The sequence below is a fragment of the Pseudorca crassidens genome, chromosome 2, assembly GCF_039906515.1.
Source record: "Pseudorca crassidens isolate mPseCra1 chromosome 2, mPseCra1.hap1, whole genome shotgun sequence".
NCBI classification, from domain to species: Eukaryota; Metazoa; Chordata; class Mammalia; order Artiodactyla; family Delphinidae; genus Pseudorca; species Pseudorca crassidens.
In genome coordinates, this window is record NC_090297.1 from 39,077,920 (window position 1) to 39,090,180 (window position 12,261).

The following is a 12,261-nucleotide window of genomic DNA, read 5'->3' on the forward strand; positions in this document are numbered from 1 at the left end:
CCATCTGTAATTACATATTAGATGACAAAGGATGCTGCTTTCCCACAAGGGCAGGATCATGCATGTTCCGCTCACCACTGTCTGTTCCCGGTGCCTAGAACAATAAATATTTCTTTAGTGGAGTCCCCTTTCCTTTTTGGACATTTTCTCTCCCCCATTAGGTGGTGAGCTCCTCCAGGGCAGGGCCCACGTGTGGTTCATCTCTGTCCTGCCTGTGGTGCTCAGTCTGGCCCAGGCCCTCAGTCAGCAGCATCTGCTACGAGGGTACCCAGGAGCTGGTATGGTTTGGGGGTGGTGGCTGTGGGTACACGCTGAGGCTGATGCCAGCTGGGAGGTGCCAGAACCCATCTGAGAACACCATTGCATCTGTGACTGACTCTTTGTATCTCAGGGAGTAGATGAACTCAGGCCTCAATCCTGGCTTACTGTGTGACCTCAGGCAAGATCCTGTACCTCTCTGGGCTTTAAATTACTCAAGGGATTGGACTCATGACCTTCGGACTCAGTCTAAGATTCCAAACTCCTACCTTCCTTGGTTCTGGTGGAAGAGAGATTGGGGATGTTGAGGGCTCATTGGCAGAAGGCTTTGGAGAGAGCAAAATGATTCTGAGGCTGTGGCAGAGGAAGATTTGGGGGCTCAGGCTCAAGGGGGCTCCATTTCCTGCTCCACAGCACATGAGGAGACAACCACTGAAAAGCCTCACCTTCCTCTCCCTGCTCCTTCATGACTCCTGGCGCTCACCTTGGGGGAGCAGCCCAGACATCTCCAGGGTCACTTCAGGACAGAGAATGTCACATGTTTGTTCATAAAAGGTTAGTGGCAGTGATGGCTGGAGACCCTGGCCTCCCAGAGAGGTGAGCGCTGCCAACAGTGTGCCTTTATTCTTTATCTCAGGCACTTGACTTATCATCATTATTTTACAATTGGACAAACTGAGGCTCAGAGAGGGGGAATTGTTCCCCTAGGGTCACACAGCCAGGTGATGAATGGCAGAGCTGGGACCAGAACAAGCCCTCTGAAGTTGTTGCCTCGAAAGATGCTGGTTGGTAAGGCAGGCCTGGCTGTGTCCAGGGCAGGTGCACTGGACAGAGCCCTGGGCAGGGAGTCAGGAAGCCGGAGTCTAGACCCTCTGACTCAGTGTTGTGACCTGGGCAAGTCACCCTGCTTCTCTGAGCCCTGATGGGAGGATGAGATGGCACAGTAGGTGAGGGGGCATTGATGGTGGGCTCTCAGCACCCAGAGCTCTGAGAGGGTGTGGTGGGCCCTCTGTGGGGCATGGCCTTGCCAGGATAAACCCACAGGGCTCAGGGCCAAGCCCCTTTCCTCTGTGCTCACTCATTTACCGGGACAGAGGCAGCAGGGGAAGAACCGGGCCTCTTAAACTGTGCCTAATCAGGACTGATCAAGACTGGGGGTGGGGAGGGGGACTTCCCTGGCGGTACAGTGGTTAAGAATCCGCCTGCCAGTGCAGGGGACAGGGGTTCGAGCCCTGGTCCGGGAAGATCCCACATGCTGCGGAGCAACTAAGCCCGTGCTCCACAGCTACTGAGCCTGTACTCTAGAGCCCGCGAGCCACAACTACTGAAGCCCACATGCCTAGAGCCCATGCTCCACAACGAGAGAAGCCACCGGAATGAGAAGCCCATGCACCACAACGAAGAGTAGCCCCTGCTCACCGCAACTAGAGAAAAGCCCGCACACGGCAGCCAAGGGCAAGTTGCTTCCGCTCTCTGTGCCTCGGCTTCTTCATTTTTAAAAAGCAGAGAAAAGAACAGATGTGAGGATTGAAGGTGATTTCACTGCAGCGCTGGGCACTTCCAGGCATTCATTAGATATGAGCTATGACAAGTGCCCTCACGCTCACAGGTCGAGTTGACAGATGAAACAGCCAGGAGGTGCTGGTCTGCTGAGGGTGGTGTGAGGTGTGAGGCTGCTGCCCCCAGTGCAGAGCCGTCGAAGGGCCCAGCAGATTCCCAGCAACGAGCACTCAGACCTGCTGCTGCGGCATCTGGGCCCGCGTCATAGTCATACCGGGGGCACAGCCACACCCGTGTCCATGCACACAGCCCACCTGTGTCCTCACTCGGCCTAGCTCTGCACAAACACTGTGTGAACACGTCCCTGCGGGTCCGGGAACAGGCTCCCCCCGTCCCACCTGTTTCTGGGATGAGTCTGAGGCTGAGAGAGGGAAAGGACTTGCCCCAGGAGACTAGGCGATGGCAGAACCGGAACTGCACCGTCTCCTTCTCCCCAGACTGGCCGGCTTGGGCGTACGGCGGCGGGGGCGGGGGTGAGGTGCACAGCCAGGCACTCTGGCACCCGCGCCAGCGGACCAACCATGCAAGCGGGGTCCGGGAAGGAAAGGCCCCGGCACCGCACGCATCACACCACCCGGCCCGGAGCGCACGGGAGCCCGGCAGGGGACATGGACCCAGACCAGGGCACCTTGGGGTCCAAAGACCCCCAACAGCCCTCCGGCGCCGGTCTGCCCGCCTCGCCGCGCTCCTCCCCCGCCCGCCGGTGCGGCCCCTCGGCCTCCGCTTAACCTGGGCGCGCGGGGCTGGCTGGGCCGGGGCCATTATGCGGGCCCATGGCCGGCCGCGCTGGGGCGCAGAGCAAACTTAACCTTCATTTGGGAGCGCCCAGCGGCCGGAGCGCGCGGCGCGGCCATCGATCGCCGCTAATGGCCTCGTCTAAATGCGGAGCCGCTGCCTCCGCCCCCCGGGTCAGCGCGCCCCCGCCCTCGCCCCGCGCTCCGTGCAAAATGGTGTTTACCAAAGTCAATATTGGCCGCCGTGCCGCCCAGGGCACCCGGCAGCCCCTGGCTGGCCTCCCCGAACCCGGGGCTGCCTCCGGGCCGCTCAGGCCTCGTCCTCGCTGTCGCAACAGCCCCCCGGCCGCGAGGAGATGCCTGTGAGCCAGACCCGGAGGGCCTCACCCTAGGTCGCCCAGGGCCCGTAGTCTCTGGCAGCGCCTGCGGTGGAGGAGAGAGCAGGCAGTTTGGCCTGGGGAGGCCTCGGGTTGATTCCTGGCTCGTATCTCTGTATAATCTGGGCAGGTCCCTTCACCTGTCTGAGCACTCGGGCCGGCATTTGTAAACGTCTCCTTCCAAGGGCTGTTGAAAGGATCACATTAGAGGTAGTGCAGGGCAGGTGCCCAGCACAGAGTCTCACAGGCAGGCACGGGGTGCGGGGGTGGCAGCTCTAACCTGTACGTGAGGTAGGGAGATGTCCGCATCCACTTGTGTCACCCCACGCACACCCCCCCCACACACCCCCGTGCCTGTCTCAGCTCGTGGACACAGTACACTCTAGAAGGTTCTCTATTTGAATCCTGGCCTCACCACGGAAGAATCTGAGGCTGATCCTTGACCCCTTTCGGCTTTCTCATCTGTAAACGTGGTGATGATAATTCCTGCCCTCCCAGGTGAATGGGTGTCTGAGCTGGGGCCACGGAGGACCACACGGCTCCCAGAAAGAGGGGCAGGCGGTGCGTAACCTTCGTGAGAAGCTCGTAATGTGCTGACGCCCTGGGATATGGCTCCTTGGCTCCAGTTACCTTTTGAGGCCAAGCAGTTAAGTTTTTATATGGCATCATGTTAAGCTCATTTGACAATAAAAGCACCTCCCTGCTCGGCTCCCCTTTAATTCTTGCATTGTTGATCTTTCGATTGATAAGAAAAACATAGTAATTGCAGTCTCCCCTCCTGCTTCCTTTACTCTGTTCCCATCAGAGAAAGGAACTTCATGAGAGCCCCAGAGAAGACTTGAGGGCTGGATCCGTAACTGAGTTAGGGAGGGACCCATAACCCGAGCCCGCCATCTGGTGGCCACGGCTATGCTGACAGCTCTGCTTCTAGAATGGGATGGAGGAGTCCCAGTCCAAAGAGTCACAGGTTCTTAGAATCACAAGAAAGTATGCTCTTAAGATTGGGGAATTTTAGATTCTTGAGACATTGTGTGCATGGAACGTTAGACTAGTAATAATGACTACCAGAGAATTTTCTCTGTGCCAGGAACTACTGTGAGTGCTTTGTAGAGGTGGTTTCTTTTCATCCTCTCTACATCATCAGTTTCATCTCCATTATATAGGTGAGAAAACTGGTTAAGCAATTTGTCCAGAATTGCCCTCTGTTAAGCAGGCGGTTGAAATTTGAACCCTAGGTCTTAGGACTCCAGGCCCGTGCTGTGAACCACCATACTTTATTATAGAATCTTAAGAGAGTACAATCGAAAACTTCAGAATTTTGGTATCATAGCATTGTAGGGTATTAGAATTTTAGAATTGGAAAACCTTAAGATTTTGGAATCACGGAATACCGGGAAGAGAACATCCTAGACTTGCAGACTCAGGAACCACATAGGGTTAGGGCTGGGAGGGTCTTCAGGGGGCCCTGGTTTTGCACATGAGGTCAGAGAGGGCAGGCACCTGGCTGGATGGTGCGGGACAGGGTGGGAAGCCTGGCTTTCCTGTCTCCTGACCCAGTGTTCTTTCCACTGTGGGTTTCTCAATCAAGGCTTTTCCAATCATGTTCTTTTATAGCCACTGCAATAAAGCTGTGGACTTTTGCCCCAGAGCAGCACATAAAATATCCCATTATTTGCCTCTTAGCCTGAGCTTCTGTTTTACATCTTAAGTCTAAAGTGTAAGCCTCGTAAAAGGTAATCATCTAAGGCCTGTTCAAAGCAAAGTCACAAATTGACCATTTAGCCCAATCAGTCTTTATTGTGTTCCTACGGGCACCCAACCAGTACAAGCCTGTGCCCGTGGAGAGAACGGGGGAGTGTACGCCTCAGTCCCAGACTATGAGCTGCTTAACTCTCCTTTGACGAGGAGCTCAGAGATGCTGAGTCAGTCCAAGAAACATAAGTAACAGGGGATGTCATTCCATGGTTGGATACAAAGATGGGAGAAGCCAGTATGGGCTGGGGAAGAGTGAAAGCAGAGGTGGGAATTTTTCTTTGTTTTTCTTGCTACTAATTGTTAAGTAATTACTATGCACTAGACACTGTGCTAAGTATGTGATGCACTTTATCACACAGAATCCTCACGGTAATTTTATGAGGTTAATATATGAGCAAACCAAGGTTCAGAGAGGTTAAGTGGTTTACCCAGATTCGCATAGCTAGTGAATTCTGGAGCTAAGATTTGGACCTGGGTCTATCTGATTTCGAAGACTTTGCTTTTCATCACTGTGTCACACCGCTTTGGAGTTGGGCCTTGAATGACCACAGCGGTCATTTTAAGAATGGAGGTCGGGGCTTCCCTGGTGGCGCAGTGGTTGGGGGTCCGCCTGCCGATGCGGGGGACACGGGTTCGTGCCCCGGTCCGGGAAGATCCCACATGCCGCGGAGTGGCTGGGCCCGTGAGCCATGGCCACTGAGCCTGCGCGTCCAGAGCCTGTGCTCCGCAACGGGAGAGGCCACGACAGTGAGAGGCCCGCGTACCGCAAAAAAAAAAAAAAAGAATGCAGGTCACATGGGGTCTGTGGATGAGCAAGGCCAGGTGGTGGGAAGAAGGCTGGCTGTTCTAGAAAACACCTCCTCCATGCACGCACTTCCTGCTCACTCCAATCTCATTCTTTGCTTCAGTGCCTCCGAGTTGATCAAGAAAACAGGTCTTCTCCTAGGCCTGACAACCCAGAATCCAGCTCCATCCTTAGGCTGTCTTGGCTGGGCCTGGGCAGCCAGGCTCCCATGGGCCACCACTCGGGGGGAATGCCCCAACCCCCGTTCCAAAGCCCCTCAGTAAAGGGGCCTCCCCTCCTGCTTCCCCTCTCTCCCACCCACTCCCAACTCTCCCCAAGGCCCATAAAGGTATATGAGAGCCCAGCATAAGGCCCTGCTGCCCCGCCAACCGGGGAATGTCCAAGGGAAGGGTCTGTCACCATCTCCCTGACAGTGTCTGCCACGGGCTCTGCCTGTGATTGTGGAGACTCTAGCCCCTGAGGCTGGTCCTGTCTCCACTCTCTCCCTCACACCCAAAGGCCACCAGATTCTGAATTACTCCCTAATCCTCTTCCTCCGCACCCATTCCCCTAGGTCTCAGCCCTCGCTCAGGCCTCGTTATTTCACGCCTAGAATAGCGCGCGAGTCTCCTCAATGGTCTCCTGGCCTTCGCTGTCTCCTGTTTTACCCTCCGCACACAAACGTGGGCACAGCCCAGCTGAGAGCCCTCGTATCGCCCTCAGAACATCGGCCAGCTACTCTGGGGCTTAAAAGTCTCCTTGTCATCTACACCTGTTGACCTCTGTAGGCTTCCCTCTCTTTTGGCTCTTTCGTGTACAGACTGTAGCCCTGGATTAGAATCTTACCCTCACTGCTATGCATGGAACGATCTGGATCAAGTTACCCAACCTGTAAATCTATAAACTGGGGGTAATAATAGAACCTTCTTCATGGGGTTGCTGCAAAGATTCAATAATCGAAAAAACAAACAATGTAAAAAGAGCTTATAAAGTTGCCTGGCATAGGGAGCGCTCAGTAAATACTCAGGGTTAACCATCACCATCGTCATCATGATCATCAACTTACACTACCGTCCTTCTCTATCAAGCTACATGCGATTCTCTGAGCTCACTCACCTGTTTCACAATCTCCTGGATATTTAATGATGGAGGCAGATTCAAAATGGCTGCAAGCTCTTTGGTCCTGCTTCTTTAAAGAAATGGAGTCTGTATCTCCTCTCCTTAAATGTGGTGTGGCCTGTGACTGCTTGGCCAATGGAGTATGGCACAAGTGATACTATTGCAGTGCTAGGCCTGTTTTCAAAAGAACAGACAGGTTCTACTTTGGTCTCTAGGAGCCTTGACCTGCCATGTAATAAGTCTGACTACCCTATAGGAGAGATCACGCAGAATGATCCTGAGACTTTATGGATGGGGCCCAGCTACGTCCAGCTCTCTAGCCATCCCCCCGCCAAGACACTAGGCATCTGAGTGGATGTGTCTTGGATCCTCCATCCCAGCCCAGTCTCTAGTGGAAAACTAGTGCGTGATCCCAGTTGACACTCTGTGGAACAGAGGAATCGCCCTGCCTAAATTTCTGACATCTGAAATCAAAAGATATAATCAAATGATTATTGATTTAAACCACTAAGCTTTGGGATAATTTGTACACAGTATTAGAGAACTGAAACAATGACCAGGGGCTGTCTGGGCTTGCAGAGAAAGTCCCACCACTACTGGTATTAAAATTAAAATACATATATATTATTAAACACCTAATAATAAGATGCTAAAACAAGGTTTTCTTAAATATTTAAACATGTTATAAACTTAACTAAACACATTGCTTTGCATAAAGTGCAATTACAAATTTTGTAATATATTTTTGAGTCCTCCAAGCTCATGAAACAAACAGATAAAACATACACAAAACAGAATTATTAAAACTTGTGACTATGTTGGCATTTATGCTCATCCTAAAAGCATCTGTTCCATGGCTTAACTTATTTCTTCCTGATTTCTATACTTTATACCTTCCTAGTTTCTTAAATATTTTATTTTGACACCTAGCTAGGGTTGCAGTAACTTTCCAAATAGAAAAGAAAAGTAATACTGACTCAGACGAGGATCTGGGTTTCCAGCCATTTTGGTTCTTGACTGGGCATGGAGAGTGGTTGCTTCTTCCAAAGGCTTTGAACAAGAGCTGTTGATCAACAGACTGGGCTCCTTTTTTTTCTTTTGAATCTTCTCTTGGTATATCAGGAGAATCTGTACATTGGGATCTTTCACACCGTCTTCAGTTTTCTTGTAACCCGGTGTCTCTCCTCCTTTATACATTTCAACTCTTACTTGGTTAGCATTACATAACCCCGTGTCCTGTCATTGTGACATGTGGATCTGATCCATGAATGTTATTTAAGACTTCTAGATACTTTTTATTATCTTATAATTAGTGGGGTCAAATAGAGGTTTCACAGGAGGTGAAGGATCGGGCCTGCATGTTTTTTCTTCTCTATAAAACTTTTAGCTAATCCTTCACCGTGGGACGCCTGGCAGAACGCGCCCTCTGTTCTGTTCTCAGGTCCACGGGCCAGTGGGGCTGGCTCACCTCGAGGTGTCTTCTATCTGATTGTTAGTGAGGCTAGTTGTTTGGGTTCTCAACACAGTTCCTGCCTTTTCCGTGGTTTCTTGACTTACTCATGGCTCCCTGTGATTTTTCTTTCCTGTTCATGTAGCTAGAAACAGATACATGACAAAGCTTTATAAAGACATATATTTACTAGAAAAATAAAATGTCCATATGTAAATATTCTCCAACTTATTGAAATGATAGAAATGAATAGAACTCATTACATTCACATTTTAATGACAGCCACCTTTTTGTATACTTTATACTGACTTTTTAAAGTGTCATGAATTCACAGCCTTTCATTAACTTACCTTGTTCTAATAAACTGTATTTCTTCCTCTTCTTGCCTCCCTTCTTTCTGAAGATCGGTTGATCACAACGTTGCCAGTGGAAGGCTCTTGAAGCTGGCCCCTTATCTTTTTAATACTACACTGATAGCCTTTAAACAGAAACAATCCTGTTTTCTGGCAAAAGCAGGGAGCCCCATATCCATCCGTACTTTTCCTTTTTTCTTCAGGACATAGAACCACCTGTTCTCTAAAATATACCGATTCCTTTTAGTGGAGGGTAGTGTTAGAGACCTGAATGTGGGCACAACGTGGACAGATGTAGTCTTGGTTCTTCTGTGGCCCCAGCTCTTCTGTTTGGGTCTCATGCGATGCCGCCACATGGGGACCAGAGGCAATCATGCTTCAGACCCACAGCGCTCTGTTAGGATGTGCTCTTGGCTCTGGGAAGTGATAGACATGCTCTTTCCTTTATCATACTGTCTTAACCTTCTCTTAATTTCTCAAGAAAATCAGAGATTGTCTGCAACTTTGATTGAAGACTCAGAGATAATGGAGGGGCATTCAGTGAAGAATAACATAGCGTAATCTCTACTAACTGTGGCTTCAATCAGAGCCCTAAGGTCTATATCCATTCTAAGATCACTTTCAAAGCATTCCCTGCCCACCTCCTAGTCTGTCTCTGCAGGGGAGAGGCCGGCTCACACCCTGCCAATACCTGTCCCTAACCAGGAATCCACTGAGATGTCTTCGTTAGAATTTTGGACCAAACATCAAAAGGCCTGATGAGTATCGGAGGCCAGTATCAGGTTCAATGGCTGCCTGGATGACTGGCAGTAGGAATGTCCACTTCCTAGCCTTATTCACAACAATGAGGTCTGGTCCTAAGTGCCCCAAAGACAATCATATCAGAAAGCAACAACTGAACAGCAATCAGCATGTTTGCCAGAGCCTGGGTCATTTAGCATAAGTAGCCTGTGGAGGACATCCACCATTAGTTCAGCTTGAGCTCTGTCTAAGCCAGCCCGGATAATCGTTACCACTGGTCCTGCGAGTATCACGTCTGGACCTCTCCGTTTTTAGCTTAGACTATCTAGCCAACTATTATTGAATGAGAATATGCACGCACACAAGCACAATGAAGTCTAACTCATACAAAGCAAAGAAATATTAATCATTTTTTCTATCTTTTTGTTTTTTAAAAAAAGGACAATAAAATCTACAGAAACACAGCACTCACCATAATACTTGTGACAACTGACATGACCAGATATCTACTTCAAGCTACTTAGACGTTCCCCACCAAAGGAATTGGGGGTATTTGCTTCATAAGATGTTACTAAATGGCTAGTGCTAGCGTTTTCCCCAAATAATTAAATATTCTGACCCAGAATGATATATAGATTTTAAAAATGTAATGCATTCCCATGACTCCAGCTTCAGAAGTTACAAAAGGGTACACAGGGAAAAGTTCCATGCCACCCGTCTGCACCCACCCAGCCACCCCTGCCTAGAGAACCTATTGTCACCAATTTCTTATTCCCCTTTCCAGAGATATTTTATGCATTTTTAAATGAATGTGTATCCATGGTCTTCCTCCGTTCCTTTTCAACACACAAAAGCTCAACACTGTGTTCTTTCCGTACATCATCTTTTTCACCTAACAATGTATCTTGCAGATCATTCCATAGTATCTCCTAGAGAACATTCTTATTCTTTTCCATGCCAGAGAATAACATTGATGAATATACCTCAATGTGTTTAACCATCTCCTATTGAGTAACGTTTACTTTGTTTCTAAATCTTTACTATTATAAGTGATGCTACAATGAACAATTTCTGTGCACACATGCTTGTGTATAATTGCATCTGCAGAATAAACCCTAGAGGTGGAGTGGCTGGGACACAGGGTAGGTGCAGATTACTTTGATGTTTCCAAACTGCCAACTAAGGGAGCTGAACCAGTTAACATTCCCTGCCCCCCACCCGACCCTAGCAATGTGGGCTGTTGGCTTCCATATATCTTTGTCAACAGAGTATATTATCAAACTTTTTGATCATGACCAGTCTGATAGGTGAAAAAAAATCTTAGGGAAGTCTCAATGTGCATTAATTTAATTATGATCATGAATATTTTTTCACATGTTTAAAAGAAATTTACGGAATATTTCCTTTCCTAGGAATTATTTGGTTTATCCTTTGCTTGTTTTGGAGGGTGGGGTGGGGTGTTGATCTCTATAATTGATTTTCTGAGCTTATATTTTAAAGGAAATTTACTTTTGCCTGTGATACAAGTTGGAAGTATTTCCCCCAGTTGATTATTTGCCCTTTAATATTACATTATGAATAGTTTTGCATGTTTACTTTTCCAAATGAACTTTAGGGTTTGTATAGTTCAAAAAAATCCTATTGATATTTCTATTGAGTGTTTTGGTCATGAATAAAATTTATATTTTCGTAAAGTCAAATTTATCAATTTTCTTCATTAGTGGTTTCTCAGTTTTATCATATTTAGAAAGTTCATCCCTGTTCTGAGACTATAAAATCATTCTCCTTCTATGCCTCTTATAGTACTTTTAGTTTTTACATTTAAATCTTCGATCCAATTGGAATTTATCCCGGGGTAACAGCTTCCCCACGATAGTCTCCTGTGTCTGCCTTGCTCCCCTCAACAGACCGTGGTGCTCTGCAGCAGGCACCGTGTCTGAGATATGATCCCTGTTGCTAAGATCCAACCATATTGCTAAGCACCCAGGCGATGCTGGCTGAGCCCATGGCAGAGGGCAGACTGACCCAGGTTTCTTGACCTTGAATCTGGTAGACCTTAGAGACCTCAGAACACTGGCTGTTGAGAGGAAATATTTCAGAGACTCCCCAGTCTCTGACGAGGACTCTTACAGACTATTCAGAGAATCATTTTTATCCAGATTTACTCTTTTTTCCCATTTTTCTTTTCTCTAAGATTATTCTGGTAAATTAGGGGGTTTATTCCAAATACTAAATAAATAAATAATAAACCAAGCTCTTTAGATTTTAGGAAATAAAGAAAAGGGGAAAAAAAGGATCTCCCAGAACAACCTCTAGGAATATTTCAGTCTCCTCTCATAATCTTTCCCCATGTATATATTTTATATAGTTGAGATAATACTTCCTACACATGTCGTAATCTGTTTCTTTACCCCAAAATGGCTTAGAAGTATGTCCTCAAATGGCTTAGAAGTATGTCCTCACGTTATGAGAAAGCACTGATTTGCATTCTTTTTAGTGATGCATACTGTTCAGACACGAGGATGTACCACAATTTACTTAGCCAGTTTTCTCTCGTTGGGGGGGTAGGTTGTTTCTACCTATTTGCCTTTAGGCACAATGATGCACAAAGAATCTTTGTATATGAAACTCTGTACACATGATGGGATTATTGGAATACTTTTTAAAGGACTTGGTCCAAACTTCCAGAAGAAAGCCTGTGTTTTTAGAGAAGGAGAAATGGCAGCTGAGTATAAGTGAAAGACTTGCTTCCATTCACATCGTTTCCCCAGTAGCCCTACAAGTCCCTCTGGTAGAGGAACCCTGCACGGGCACCTAAATAATGTTGCTGCTGATGAACTATTTGCTGCATTTTAATAACAATTGAAATTAAAGATAATGTCGAGCAGAGAGGAATACAGCTGGAGAGGGGAAGGGAAAGACAGATCAAAGGTTAGGGGAAGATACAACTCTGAACTGCATCTACTACCTTCCCATATGCTGTAGTTTTCTATCTTTTTTATTTTATTTTTTTAACATCTTTATTGGAGTATAATTGTTTTACGATGGTGTGTTAGTTTCTGCTTTGTAACAAAGTGAATCAGCTATACATAAACATATACCACCATTACTCCTCGCTCTTACATCTCCC